The 16,074-nt window shown below is 37.0% G+C and overlaps 1 long non-coding RNA gene across 1 annotated transcript in view; it reads left to right on the top strand.

The window, feature by feature from the left end:
• The window catches only part of LOC102150802 (translation initiation factor IF-2), a 30,348-nt gene extending 17,929 nt beyond the window's left edge, over window positions 1–12,419 (top strand). The window contains exon 4 of the long non-coding RNA XR_011430127.1: window positions 9,939–12,419. This is a non-coding gene — a long non-coding RNA (translation initiation factor IF-2). The remainder of the gene's footprint in view (window positions 1–9,938) is intronic.
• Window positions 12,420–16,074: the final 3,655 nt, after the last annotated feature.

The following is a 16,074-nucleotide window of genomic DNA, read 5'->3' as shown; positions in this document are numbered from 1 at the left end:
ATGCCCCCACAGGAGGGGGAGAAGCCACAGGGAAATACAACTGAATCGTACTGCGAAGGGAAGGGTTGCACACTGTCTCGTCACCAGGCCTGCCTTGAGGCTGGTGTGAAAAAATGCTGATGTCTGTGTAACATGTATCTCTTAGGTAAATCAAACCTGTAATTCAGCTTGGCTGCCTCCAAGTCATTTTGATTCCTGCCAACAAGAACATTAATGAACTTAGTATCTCTACAGGTTTATTCATGCGTACGACCCAGTTCCTCATTCCTCCTTCCAGCAGCTGCCCCTGCTCCATCTGATAAAGCAGAACGCTGGAAGAGGTCATACAAATCCAGATCATTACCTAAACCCAGATTATTGTCGGCAGTGTTCTCTGATTCTTCTGTCTGCTCTTAGGGTGGCAAACAATAAAGTTTCTAAAGCTTGGATTTGAAAAAAGAATCCATATACTAGTAATTTTTGTCATGAAGAAACATTTTATGAAATTCGGCTTGTTCATGCCTTTATTCTTCTTACTTTTATTCTCCTTTTGACAGTGATAAATAATTCAATTATGTTGTACTTTTTGCTTTTGGGTTTTGGTTTACCTCCATGGATTTACAGTTGTGGGAATATTCCAGAACAAGTCATTCTTGCGTAGATTTCCCAAAATGGCATGAGCCTGATATAGGAAGTATGATAAAATGGACATGAACCTAATTTGTCAAAAAATTTTAAGATAAAAATATAAAAGAGTATAAACCAGTTGTTCCCTAATTTGTCTGCATATTAGAATCACATGGAGATCTCTTTAAAATTCCAAATTTCCAGCCACACCCTAGCCCAATTAAATCACAGCAATCACGGGGGTGGGACACAGGCATCCGGAGTGTTTTGACTCCTCAGGTGATTCCAAAATGCAGACAAACTTGGGAAGCACTGATCTAGACAACTCTGTTACTTCTTGCTTGCCAGAGAGCACAGCTATGGCTGCTTCTCCTTGACTACCCACTCTGGCTTGGTGGGAGCGTCTCTGCCATCCGGCTTCTCCATCAACTTTGTCAACTTTGAGCCTAAGCAGGGCCACTGAATGAGAGGTAATGCAATCACTGAAGGACAACAATAACTAGTCAGAGACCACCAACAGATATAGATAGTTGATTGCAAATTTTTTTAAAGTTATTATTTGTTGTAATTTTTCCTGATAGCCAAAGTTTTGTGTCTCAGATTTTTCTATTCCATTTTTCAGACACTGAGAGCTTCTTATGCAGTTAGTTTTAGGAAACTCTGGTCCACAGGGGTGACATTTTTTTCATGCTTTCAGTGATTGTTTTAGAATTCCTTCTTTGAGTTAGTCGACTTTAAAATATCTAACTCAGGGGGTATGCGTTGAGTGAGAGTTGCCCATTTGCCTTGTTTAAAGAAACACAGTTTGACACAAAGATAAGTATTTAAAATTTTATTTTCTGTGAATACACAGCACATTAATTATTTAAGCAATGACTGGCTGTCCAATAAATGAGAGAAAGTTGATTTTGAGAATAACAACAACTGTTTACTCACAGGTGGTGAAATTTACATGGTTGACACCTTTATTAGAGCTCAGAACTCTAGCATTTATACAAATAACCATCATGCTGGCCTATAAAATTTTAAAGCTAGTAGTGTAACCCTATAAAATAATTATTTTGCTATACGCCTATGTATTTATAGATACATATGCTATATGTATCTTGAAAGAGATTAATTAAAGGACATAAAATTGCAATTGAAGCTGCTCGACGGTTGAAATTATCTGAATAAGTGCAATCTTGACTTTAATGAATTAACAAGCTTCTTGCTATAAGTGTTTAATTAATTTTAAACCATATTTGATTTAGAAACCATTTATACTTAATTTCTGGTCTAATGTTCAATTAAAATCATCTGTACTATTATGTGCAGGCTCTAGGTTCTGTTTTTGCTTTGGTTATTTCAGTTTGATCACTGACTACCACTGAGGAGTGGAGAAAGAAGGCCTATGGCTATGATCTAATTCCTCATGTTTGTCAGGGGAAGACCTTCAGGGAAAATGTTTGCTTAGAAAATGCATGTTTTTTTAATTCAGATTTTATTCTGTAAGTAATCATTTGGGAGGGGAAGTAGAAACAAATGAGAACACGTTTGTCTTATTAAAAACAAAAGACTGAGACGTTTCATTTGCTTACTAAAATCACTGTTTTTCATATGAAGATTTTGGATAAGTCATTGTCAAGGTAACTACAGACAGCTGTGGTGTGTTGCAAGCATGCCAGCCATGGAGGCAGAAAGCCTGGGTTTGAATTCCAGTTACTCACAAATTGTAAGTTGGTATTATTTTTATCCCTCCTCTGTTAAAATGCTTTCTTAATATCTGAAGTTTATGGTTTGTCCTAGAACGCATTTGTTTCTGCTCCATAAAAAATGTTATATACAGTATACCAGTTTTGTACTTCATTAGAAGTGAGGGCAACCGTGGTATATTTAAGCCAAAAGGTAACTAATCCCAACACGATGAGATCTGATTTTGAAATGCCTTAGAATTTGTATTTGAATGTGAGTGATATTTTTGGGAAACTCTAATTCAATGTCACCTCATTTATAACAGCAATGTTGGGGAACAGCGTTACCAGTTATGGTCCATAACTCTGTTATATCATGTTCTTACAGTATGTAGTTATATTGGGGGAAATATCCTTTAACTCGTAGTATTTTTGAGCCGAGTAATGAGCTATAGGGTAGATACTAAGGTAGAATAATGTAGCTTCGTTATAAGATTGTTCTATATCTCTTTTTTCTTTCCTCCTTGCAGAATTCATCCCTAGTCACCTTATTAAAAAACAACGAGAGGAAGTCTTAACTCAGGGTGAAATAAAGCACCAGCCTAAAAAGAGATACACATTTTCATTCAGTTTTATCTTTGCCAGGATAAAGAAAGGCAAATAGTTATTTTACCTTTAAGGCCTTGATTCTAGGTGTTAGATTAAATAGACAGGATGTTGACCACATGTGATTTGAGCAGTATTGTTGGCTATTTTACCAAGCTTTAGATCAAGATTTGCTTGAAGAAAGCTATGCTGTGGATAAACCTTGGGAGATCAAGAGTGAACTGTATTGCCCTCTACAATGTTTCCACCAGAACATTGCTTGGTGGTATTGATTCTGAAAAATGAAATTTAACTTCTAAGAGCACAGATCAGATTCAGGTATTCCTAACTGTAAAATTGATTTTGACCTACGCAAGAGCTATAGAATAATAATGATCACAGAGTACTGATTTTTCTGTGCTCCTTTTAGGAAATCCATTCTGGAGCATAAGGGTGAGCAGTTGGTCAACCCAGTTCCTTTCTTGAGTGATATGTCAGAGTTTGATATTGTCAGTCTGTTACCAAGATTTGTGTTGGGATCATTACTGAAAAAGGCTTTGAGGATTTCATAACACCAGTATTTAGATGTTGTTTTAGGTTTCATCCAGGGCAGGTGAAAGCGTAACACAGTGACCTAGTACCCAACTACTTCAGGAGCTTGGAGAAAAATAGGTTGATGAAGGCTTAACTCCAGTCAGATAACATAATATAGGCAGACACGGCTGGGTTAGCTCAGGGTTGGTTTTTTTCAAAGCAGCAGACTTTTTCTAAGATTAGAATCAGCATTACTGGTGGAAGCAGGAAACTTAGGAGCAAGCCGTTAGGTGTAAGATCAAAGTACAGCTACTTCTGTGTCACAGCTGTAAAGACAGGAAAGTGCCCATTTTTCTTAAGGACTGCTTCTGCAAAGTTATATCAGCAAGTTATATAAGTAGACAAAGACGAGGCTAAGAATATATTCATGCAATTCTACCATCAGCCGAAAGCCACGTAAGTCTTTCAAACTCTCAAATAACATTCATGACAAACTATGGTACATTTTGGTGTACTTTTAAACCTTTATCTCTTTCATTTTTTAAGTACATTTGAGTTTTTTTTTTTTTTTTGAGTTCTTAATATGTGCTCAGCAGAAGAATAGGGGAACAAGAGAAGTCTAATGTAGAATCACTCTTCTTTCATATGTGTATTGTACACACGTGTGTATGTATATTTAATATTTAGGATAGTGACCCATGGGATTTTTAGATGTGTTTTACTGTGAAATATAATGTACTTATAAAAAAGCGATGACGTGACATGTACAGTTTACAAATGGTGGTAAGAGTGAACACTGCTTGCAACTGTCACCCGTGGTAAAAAAAAAAAAAAAAAGAATTTGACTGGCATGTCAGAAGCCCCTTGGATCTCTTCCCAATCACAGCTGTCTCCCACGCCTGTCCCCTCTTCCCTGAGTACACTCCAGCCTTATGTTTTAGATAATCATTTCCTTGCTTTCTTTATAGTCCTACCACTTGAGTGTGTACCCATATGCACCAGATGCACCCATATCATTTAGTGCTCTGTTCACCAACTTTATCTAAATGGAATCATATTTGATGTATTCTTTAGTCTTGCTTCTTTTGTTTGTTATCCATGTTGCTAAATGTAGCTGCAGTTTGCTCATTTTCATTGCTTTGTAGTGCTCTGTTGTATAAATGTACCACAGTTTATTTCTCCATTCTGCTGTGTTGGACATCTGAGTTGTTTACATTGCGTCTACTACCGATGATGTTGCTATCTGCTTGGTGCACATGGGCATGCATTTCTGTTGGACATAGTCCTAGTTAATACGTATTAATGATGTGACAGTGGGCAATGAAACTATCCTTTTCTAAATGCAAATTTAGTGAGCCAGTAATCTAATGAAGGAAAACAACCATTCTTTTGGTTATTCTTAGGTGGTAGGTGCTGTCTAGATATGGAGATGGCCATTTCCATCCAGGTAAATAAGAAATAGAGGGTTACACCTTTGCTTATGATTCATGTCTAAAATCTGTTTCATCAAGAAAATAAAATATTTTAGTTTTTAAACTACATCTGGTATTATTTCTAGAATTCTAAAATTAACAAGACAAAATGACCTTAGAGGGCAGAGAGTGTATCTTAAATTTCTTTTATGTTCTTCACGGAGACCGTGGCAATGCTAGAAAGATATTTAGTCCCCATGAAATATGCATTCCCTCAATAAGCAGACTTTGGAGTAAAATTATTTGTAAAAATGGGTATAATTTCCAAGTGGCAGGTCCCTAAAAATGGGGCAGGAATGGATTAGTTTAGCTTAAAACCTTTTCTGTTTGAAAGCTTCTTTCCTGAAACAGAGGAAATAATCATTTGGATAGGTCAATGTAGTTATCTGTTTTCTCCATAATTTTTCTTACTGCATTCTTACATGTCCTAAGTATGTTAGTGTATTTCTGAGGTCTTTTAAAATTATAATTTTGGCCTTTTGTTTGCCTTTTGAAATGGAAGGCAAAATAGATAATACACTAAGATGCAAGTTTATCCCTTTTGATAGTCCTGTGCTTGAAAGCCTATGTGTTTTAGGGCTTGGCCTGATTGTGCTAGGTAAGACCAGATCACGGTATATTAATTTCAGTATCTTCTTGTTTTCATGGGCTTCATTCTACAGCTTCAGCAGACGAATCAAAATAATATTTGTCACACTATTCTGGGTTAGCTGAAATCTTGTTCCTGTTTACACACTATGACCGTTGGCCTAATACAGTTAACACGAACACTTTACGACTCATCCAAGAACTATTTCAAGTGTTGAGGAAAAGGCACTTTATTGAAAAGTTACTTATCCAGGATCAGGCCAGGAGAAAACACTGCTTTTTATGAATTCAGCATGGTACCCACACCATGATTCATTTTGCTCCTTTCCTATAACAAATGTGTTTGAATTCTTTTTGCAATGAAACGATTCTTATAGTTTGTCTTCCTTGGGGATTGTAACTTCCAAAAGGCACTCTTAAATATATTACTACCTGTTTAAACTATTTGCTTCCAAGATGTACAGTACTTTGCACAAAGAATAAGTCACTAATCCCCTGGATATACAAAAGGAAAGTGCTCTGCTGGGTTTGGCGTTGTGTTTTGTTTTTCTATGGTAGGTTTACGACTTGATGCCCAGCTTCTTCGTAGATTCACCTCTCACTGGACACAATTCCCTTTAATGTGTTTTTCATGCTTATAGAAAGAAACACTGTGTTAGTGTCTTAGTCTGTTTGTGCTACTATAACAAAATATTGTAACATGGGTGGCTTATAAACAACAGAAAGTTATTTCTCACCGTTCTGGGGGCCAAGAAGTCCAAGGCTATGGCAGATTCAGTGGTGAGGGTCTGCTTCCTGGTTCATAGACAGCTTTCTTTTTGCCATAACCTCACATGGCGAGAAGGTGGATCTCTTTTATAAGGACACTAATCTCATTCATGAGGCTCCACCCTCATGACCTAATCACCTCCCAAAGTTCTCACCTCCCAATGCCATCACCTTAAGAGTTCGGATTTCAAAATATAAACTCAGGGGGAACACAAACATTCAGACCATAGCAGTTAAACACTAGTGGAAATTTTATTTTTACCATGTGTCTTTCTCTTGGTATATGGAGGGAAGCTCCCCTTAAGGTGTTTCTGCAAGTCAAGTGAAAGTGTCTTTTTGACTGATATCTTTGTGATTTTAAAATATTTACTTGGGGCTGCCCGGTGGTGCAGCAGTTAAGTGCGCACATTCTGCTTTGGCGGCCCCAGGGTTTGCAGGTTCGGATCCCAGGTGCGGACATGGCACAGCTTGGCAAGTCATGCTATGGTAGGCATCCCATGTATAAAGTAGAGGAAGATGGGCACGGATGTTAGCTCAGGGCCAGGCTTCCTCAGCAAAAAGAGGAGGATTGGCAGATGTTAGCTCAGGGCTAGTCTTCCTCAAAAGAAAAAAAATTTACTTGATAACTTTTTGTTTTTATTAATCTGGGTTAAACATTTTAGATTCTTATATGAAGTTAAAAGATGTTAAAATCAAAGAATTAGAAAAGTAGTTAAGAAAAGTTGCCAATTTCCCCGTTGGTAGCATGGATTTGGCAGTATAGGAAGGTATGTGGGCAGAGGAGCGCCAGGGTAGAAGTGGGTTAAGGAAGACCCCCCCCCCCCCCCCCCCCGCCCCGGCAGCAGGCCAGAGGCAAGAAAATCTACCCTTCCATGAAGTTGTTCCAGACTGTTCTAACCATGCTATTTTCTGAGCCCTATATATTATTATAAGCTTATGCACTGTATAAGCAAGAATAGATAGGTGGGCCAAAATAAAATGCTTTTAGCAGCAAGTATAGAATAATTAACCCTGAGAAGACAGCAGTGATTGAAATTCATGTGAAAGAAAAAAATCTTGGATATGGTTTCTTCCCTGGAGTTGGAACTTTTAATGTGTTTATGTGCATCTCGAGGGTACAAGAAGAGCCCTATATTTCAAAGGATGCTAGTGTTTTAAGGAAGAGAGTTTGGGAAATACTGAGTTAAACTATAGCATAGTGTATTAGGTGAGAGGTCATTGAAAGTTAGAATATACGCTAGCAGCTCGTGACGAGAAGGGCTATGGAGTCCTGCTTTTGCATGTCCTCAAGAACGGAGTGGACAGTTGTCTATATGTTACTCCGAAACCGTGATTCTCAACAGAGGCTCCCTCAACGGGGTGGTAGCGGAATCTCAGTTGGATTTTGTCAAATGTCTTTTATGCATCTATTGAGATGATCATATGTTTTTCTTTTTTAGTTTGTTAATATGATGACTTCCATTAATCGATTTTCTAGTGTTAATCCAACCCTGCATTTCTGAGATAAATCCCACTTGTTTATAATGGATAATCCTTTTAATATATTGTAAGATTTGATTTGCTAAATTTTTATTTAGAATTTTTGCATCTATATTCTTGAGGGATATGGGTTTGTAATTTTCTCTTATAATATCTTTGATTTTTGGTATCATCGTAATGCTGGCCTCATTGAATGAGTTGGGAAGTACTTCCTCTTTCTCTATTTTTGGGAAAAGTTTGAATAGAATTATTATTTCCTCAGTAAATGTTTTGAAAAATGTGCCGTGAAGCCATCAGGGCTTGGGATTTTCTTTGTGGGGAGGTTATAGACTACTACTTCTTGTTTAGATATACAGTTCATACCAATACCCTCAATTCCAGTCCAACCCCACAAAGTGGATTTTAGTTTTCATCTTTTCCATGTTTGTAACTCCCTTCTCTGACAACAAGTCTGTCGCCCATTATCTTCAATACGTTTACTTAGGTGATTAACTCCCCTGTGTGTCATAACTGATATCCCTTTGCGAGTGCTGCCCCTTCCCTGTACAAATGCCCTCTTCATCGGGCTTGGACTCTGATGCCCTGCCCAGGGCTGCAGCTGCTGCCTCCTTCCCCAGCCCTCGCCCCTACCCCACAGGGATGCCCACCTTACCTCACGCTGGGCCATCCTGCTGCACAGAAACCCTCCTCTCCCCGCCCAGGCTTTGACACCCTGGGCCAGACTGCCCCATTGCGTGGACACCTCCCCACTTTCTCTTCTTATCCATTTGTAAAATTGTTCCTGCCAAGTGAGTCCATTTTATTCCATTTAAACTCCATGATGTCTAGTACCTAATTGGTGATTAATAAATACTTAATAAGACTTAAAAGAACTATAGTTCTAAGTGGTCACATGCTATATACACTCTAAAAAAGGTGTTAATATCATCAGAATTGGCAGACTTTGCATTCCAGCTCTGCTGTTGACTAATTCTGCTGCCATGGACAAATTAAATGAACTTCTTTGAACTTCTATTTCCTAATCTGTTAAGTGGGATGAAGATAGAAATAATTATAATACAGCAATGATGTCAATAGATAGCACATTATGGCCACTATGCACCAGGTAGGTGCTATGCTAAGGACTTGACATATGTTAAGTCATCTATCTAATCTTCAAAACAGTATTCTGGAGAAGACACTATTATCATATTCATTTTACAGAAGAAAAAACTGTCAGTTGAGGGAGGCACCATTATCTTCCTTATTTTACAGGCGAGGAAATGAAGCACCAAAAAGGAATTCATCCAACATCATAACTGGTGGAGTTGGAATTCAGACTCTGTGCCTCCGGAAAGCAATACTGCCCAACACGTATGAAAATTCCTAGCAGGTAGTGGGCTGTAGTAAATAATAACCATTTTAATATATAACGTGATTAATTGTAGTAGCTCTGAATCACTATTGCCAGGTCTGTGACCCAGGAACCGTCACGGCACTGCCCATTAGGAGTGGAGAATATGATCCATTTTTAGCTTGAATACAAATTGGAAGTAATTTTTCTTATAGATAGAGTTTAAAATCCTCTCTATTTGTTCCAGTTTGGTAAAGGAGACATTTTTATGTGGGAAGAAGACACAGACTCAGAAATAGGTTATGTGCTTAAATCTAAAAGGAAATTTAAGATGAGAAAAGATGTTTCCAGTCGATAGAAGATAAGGAAAAGGATTAATGGTACCCTAGAGATAAAGGAATAAACAAAGGACATCAGAGCTGGAGAAAGTAGCCCAGTGGTTGTGAGGAGAACAGTAAAGACCTGAGAAGCATCCATCTTTTCATTTCAGCGTTTAATAAGAGCCCAAAGCCCACAGATCCATTAATGTCATGATGGATCCGTGACCCTTGCACATGATAGGTGCTCAATATATGTTTGTTGAATTGATCTGACAATCCTTTAAAAAGCTTAAGTTGAATTGCCAGTTAAAGACACAGCCTAAAATAAAAGGGAGAACAGGAAAGAAGACAACAGCCTCAAACTTTTGGAGGCTGGAAAGCATATAGGTATGACTTAGCAGGCTAGAGAAAGCAATCCTAAACTGGCAGTGAGGGGAGCTGAGCAGAAACTCAATTTACATTGCAAAATCCCCCAAGACCCAGGTATCTCTGGAAGGCGAGGGTGAAGATGGGGTTAAGGCTTCACTGACAGGGTGTTAATGAAGCAATTATTCTTTTATTCCTTTCCCACTTTGCACAGCAACTGCCCCTGACCTTTTCAGCTCCCAGACTGCTGGCTGTCAACCAACATGCAACTGGCAGAAAAATAGAAACCTTCTCTTGGGGGAGAGAAAAGATCTAAGATTCTGATATCAGGAAGCCCCCAAGGAATAGAACGAAGATCTTGACACTGAGAGTCTCCCAAGGAATTGGCCCAGCTAGATGGCCCTACAATGAAGACTACAGTCAACCAGCTACATGGACACACATGGAGTTTCTAATCAGCTTTCTGGCGGACAACTTTTGGTTTGAGCAAACAGCCAGAGAATACCAGGACAAGGAAAGCCTCTGCTATGACCAAGATATTCAGAAAATAAGAGAAGTTGTTGGATTTATAAAAGAAGAACAGGGTACTATGTTAAAAAAAAAAATTCAGAGAACCAAGAAGCAAGCTTTTGGAAATTAAAATTATGATAACTGATATGAAGGGGGTGTATATAAGTAGAAGATAAATACAGAAGATAGAATATAGGAAATATCCCAGAAAGTAAAACAAAAAGACGAAGATATAGAGAATAAAAGAGAAAAGAGAAGAAAATTAGAAGACCAAGCCAGACAATTCAACACCTAAATAATAGGAGTTCCAGAAATTGGAAGCAGAGAAAATGGAGGGGAGGAAGTTATAAAAAGTAATTCAAGAAAGTTTCTCAGAACTGAGAGGCATACTTGCCCAGCGGAATGTCCTAAAGTAGACCCACAGCATATCACATTATGGCATTTCAAATCACTAGGAAAAATCAGAAAGTCCTACAATCTCCAGAACAGTGGGAAAGAGGCATTTCATACGAGAGTCAAGAATCAGAATGGCACTAAACTCCTCAAAATATAACAGTGGAAGCTATAAGACAATAAAACAATGTCTTCAAACTTCTGAAGAAAAATGATTTCCAATTTCAATTCTATTCCCACTCAAAAGTGTGAGGGCAGAATGAAGATCTCAAAAAACTTACCTCCTTTGCGCCCTTTCTCTGGAATCTACAGGGGGATGTGCTCCAAGAAAACAAGGAAGTAAAGTAAGAAAGAGTTAGACCTAGGGTCCAAGAAACAGAGACAAGGAGAGTCTCCAGGATGGGTTGAATGGGGACCTCAAGGTGACAGCAGTGCCTAGAAAGCAACATGTCTAGGATGGAACAGGTTACAAGGTTCCAGGAAGGATTTCTTCAGGAAGAGGAAATTGATTGAATACCTAATTTGAACGTCTCAGGAGGAAACTTGCATGCACACTTCAGGAAGGATTTGGGTTAAATTAGCAATAAGTCCATAAAAAGATAAGACAATCCATAAAAAGACCATTGTTAATTTCAGAGAAAACTAATAAGCAAGGCTTATTAAAATTAAGAACTTGCTGGGCCAGCCCCAGTGACCCAGTGGTTAAGTTCGATGCACTGTGCTTCAGCGGCCTGGGTTCAATTCCTGGGCGTGGACCTACACCACTTGTTTGTCAGTGACCATACTGTGGTGGCAGCTCACATACAAAAAGAGGAAGATTGGCAGTGGATATTAACTCAGGGCAGATCTTCCTCAGCAAAGACAAAAAAAAAAAAAATTAAGGACTTATACTCATCAAAAGCAAGTTTAAAGACAAATTATAATCTTGAGATATTCACAATACACATAAATGAAAAATAATATCAAGAATATAAAATGAACTTCTAAAAATCAATAAGAAGACCACAAACACTCCCATAAAAAATAGGGGGGAGATACGAAGAAGTATTTCACAGAAGAGGAATTACGTATGGCCATACAAATACAAAGAGATGCTCAATTATCAGTGATCAGGATAATACAAATCAAGGCCTTGATAATATGGCATTTCATTGTTGGAAACTTAAAAAACTGATAATACCAAATGTTGGATAAGATGTAGATTCATGCAATCTTTTACATGTTGCTGGTGTGATTAAAAAATAAAAATGTTCTGGGCCGGCCCAGTGGCATAGTGTTTAAGTCCATGAGCTCTACTTCAGTGGCCTGAGGCTCACAGGTTTGGATCCCAGGCATGGACCTACACAGTGCTCATCAATCCATTCTGTGGCAGCATCCCACATACAAAATAGAGGAAGATTGGCACAGATGTTAGCTTGGGACAAATCTTCCTCACCAAAAAAAGAAGAAAAAAAAATTTGTCATTACCTTCCAAAGTTGAAGAAAAACATTCTATGACCCAGCAATCCTCTTTTAGAGAGAAAGAGAAAGTTTTAAATATATATAAGAGAAATGTGTGAGAAGATTCATTACAGCAATGTTCAGCAAAAACCTGGAAACAACCCAACAGCTGCCCATCAGTGGAGGCGTAGATGAATAAACTGTGGTAATTTACAACAGTCAAAACAAATAAATGTATTGATGAATCAGAGTGATTTTGTAATAAGAGTAAAAAGTAAATCTCAATATTGTATACAGCCTGATGTACTTTATATAAAATTTAAATTAAAAAATCCTCCTGCTTTCTATTCAATTATTAGTCATATATTCTTTTGCTTTTCTTGTTGTGGTTATCCTAGAGATTATATGTTGTATCTTTGATGTTTAAAGTTTAATATGTTGGTACTTTTCTTTCTTCCCAGGCAATTCAAAGACTTTAGAACACTTAAATCCCATTATCACTCTCCTACTTATTTACCATTGTTGTCATATATTTTAATCCTCTCAATGTTTTTATCCCCACAAAATGTTATTACTGTTGTTTTCTGCAATCAGTATTGACCTAGTTTACCCACATATTTATGTGATTTTTACTCTTCATTCCTCTCTACATTTCTGAATTTCCCCTGAAATAATTTCCCTTCCATTTGATGAACATCCTTTAATTCTCTCAGTTTTGCACTGGAAACATAATTATTTTACTTCCTTTTTTAAGCATTGCTTTTTCTGGGAATAGAATTCTAGGTTGGGATTTATTTTCTTTTTGCATTTTAAAGATATCGTTTCATTGTCTTCCAGCTTCCATTGCTCTTGCTTGACTGAATGTTTCTTTGAAGACAATCTGTCGTTTTTCTCTTTCTCTTAGTCCGTGGTGTTTAGTAGTTATACTGTGATGTATGTAGGGGTATGTGTGTATGTATTTATCCTGCTTGTGATTTATAATATGACTTCAATCTGTGGCTTGGCAAATTTCATCATTTTTAGAAAATATAAATCATTATCTCTTCAAATATTACTTCTGTCCAATTTTCCTTCTCCTCTTCTGTGTCCTATATATTTCTTACAGAAAAAAAGCTACAAGAAAGAACCAAGAAAAGTATTCTTTTTTATTCTTTTCTCTTCCTTGCCTCATTTAGGATGTTTTTATCTGATCTGTCTTCCAATTAACTAATTATCTGTTCATTTGTATTTAATCTGTTGTTAGATCTATTCATTGGGGGGTCTGAGTAAAAGTTATTCTTTTTAGATTTTAGAATTTTTTTCTCTTCTTTCTTTTAGCTTCCAGTTCTTTACCAGGATTCTCCATCTTGTCTTTTATTTCTTTGAACATATTAAGCATAATTATTTTCAAGTCTTATGTTTGATAACTCCATTTTCTTGAGCCTCTGTTGTCCATTGTTTCTCTTGGCTTTTTATCATGTTGACATGTGCTTTGTTATCTCTGACTAAATGCCAGGCATTTAAATGAATGCTTATGCAGATACTTTGAGGTCTAAGATGAGGTCTTCTTACTCCAGCTAAGATTTCAGTTTGTTTCCAGAAGACTGCTGAGGGCCTTGGCAATATTGGATTGGACCGAGAGAATTCTAGCTCAGCTTCAATGTCTGTGAGGGCTAGTCTATTTTCAGTTCACTCTACTCCCAGGATTTAGCTTTTAATCATCTCTGTCTAAAAGCTGGGGAGTATCCAAGATATTCTCCTCCTTTGTGAGCACCAAACTCCAGTTTTGTCTTGTTGGCCTTATATGTCAGTCAGAAGCCTTGCTCAGCTATTCAGTCACCTTTTCCAAAATCAGCAGGTGACTAAGGGGAATACAGCCTCAAATTCCTGCTCACTTCTCTGGGTTTCTTTCCCCTAATCATAATCTCACAATTCTTTACTGTTTTGTTATCTCTCTGATAATTTCAAGCAGATTTTTGAAAATATTTTCTCTGGCATTCCAACTTGTTCTTAGTAAAAGGGTTGGTCCTAATTACAAAGTTTGTCATTAAAGTGATACCTTGAAAGATACATTTTATCTGCTAGCTCTGTGTATCCCTATATATGGGAATACATATAAATGCAATAAAGTTACATAAAACTGATAGTAACGAAATGACAAACACAAGATTCAGGACTATGGTTAATTCAGGTAAAGGGAGGCACAAAGATAGATTGGTTGTGGGTAAGGAGAAGATGGTTAGATGTAGGTTATTTTCAAGGCTCTAGCTTTCATTTTAGGTGTTGGTTCAAGAAATCTAATTACGATATTAAAAACAGCTAATTAAACAACTAAGTAAAAAAGGGCCACTCACAGACCAATGATAAGTATGTGTTGTGAGTTACAATTGTGAATTATGTTGTAAATTACAATCCAAATCTGTGTACCTCAGGTTCAATAAGAAAAGAATAATATTATGGAGGAAAGGAAATATAATCATAGTATATGATGTGGCACAGATGGGGATAGGATTTAAGTAGTATGAGTACTGAATAGTGATCTAACTGAAATTGTGATAGGGCCAAATTTGGAGATTAAAAGTGTGTATTTGTGTGGAAGAGCAGGAAGTAAAAGATAACTAAATCCTCATCGTCTATATTGGGAAGTCAATAGATAATGCCTAAAATGGAAAAGTCACAAAATAATTATATTATTTAGAACTAAGAAAGTAAACCGGAGAAGCTGCTGCAAGAGTTCAAAATGGTTGCCTGGAGGTATGGTGGTGGGATTGGGAGTGAGAGATGAAACTGATATTTATAGCAAGGTTTTTAGAGCTGTTTGACTCTTTAAACTGTTTATAAAATCTTTAACTTTGGTAAAAAGTAAAAATTAAAAATAATAGAAAGGGATTATCAGAACTAACTAAAAAGAAAAGACACACATAGTGCAAAATAATGGAAACTTGTGTGTGAAGATATTTTGCCTAAACCTTATCCTATCGGTGGACCTGTTATTTCAACCAATTATTTTTCAGCCAATTCCTTTGCCATTTTCCACGTGGCAAAGGCGTGCTATGCCTGCTTTTAATTTAAAAAAGGAAAAAAGAAAAAGCTCTAAAAAGTATTTGCTGTTCATCTGCAAGGATTTTCATTAGATTGATTACTATAAAGCACAGCCCTAAAATTCTGAAAAGAGATTTAACTATTTGGCGATCATGAGCTGAAAAGACAGCTAAGATATTGTTCTGATTGAAAGGGAAAGCTCCATAAAAATAATTGAAAACGTTATTTGATAAACTGAAGACTATAAAAATCATTGTCCAAATGATGCGACATTGTTAAATACAGTGAAAAACGAGGATTCCTGTGAAACTGCAAAAAATTCTGTTTTACACTTCTGATGGAAGATATACTTTTGTTCGGTCATGCTTAGTATTTACCTAGGCTGAATTTTTGGTACTGGGTCTGCTAACCATAGACAGTGTGTTTTGTCTTCTACTTACTCTGTATCAGGCCTGGTACTCAGATACAACTCTCCAGGTCCTAGACATGAGGACAAGGCACCCATCAGAAGCCATCTTCTTTGACCTCTGATCTTACCTCCAATCTGAAACAAAAGTATTTATAGCAACAGTAAAAGCTGAGGTTGCACGGAACTTTAACCCTTTTCTACTTAAGTTTTGCCAGCTCTAAAATGGGAATAATCATTCTAGTTTCCTTGTTAGAGTTGCTCCAAAAAGTGTTTAAGGTGATTGTCAGAGAGAAAGACAAAAAAAAAAAAAAAAGGACTATTTGATTGTTACATAGTACAATAAGCACAAAGGAAAAGTGAAATTAAGTTTCATGTCAAAGTAGAAACAGGATTTTCAGAGTCTACATGAGTAGGTGTCATTTAACTAAAAGGAATGAACCATGTGTATTATATAAATAAGCACATACATATTTTTAAATCTTGTGATATTTACTAGATACTTGTTATCTACTGGCTCTGTGTAAAACACAAAATATGTGTATGTTTTTGTGTTGACATATCCACAAAGCCCTAATTG

The sequence above is a fragment of the Equus caballus genome, chromosome 21 (genome assembly GCF_041296265.1).
Source record: "Equus caballus isolate H_3958 breed thoroughbred chromosome 21, TB-T2T, whole genome shotgun sequence".
Classification (NCBI taxonomy): Eukaryota; Metazoa; Chordata; class Mammalia; order Perissodactyla; family Equidae; genus Equus; species Equus caballus.
This window is presented reverse-complemented; position numbering and strand designations above follow the sequence as displayed.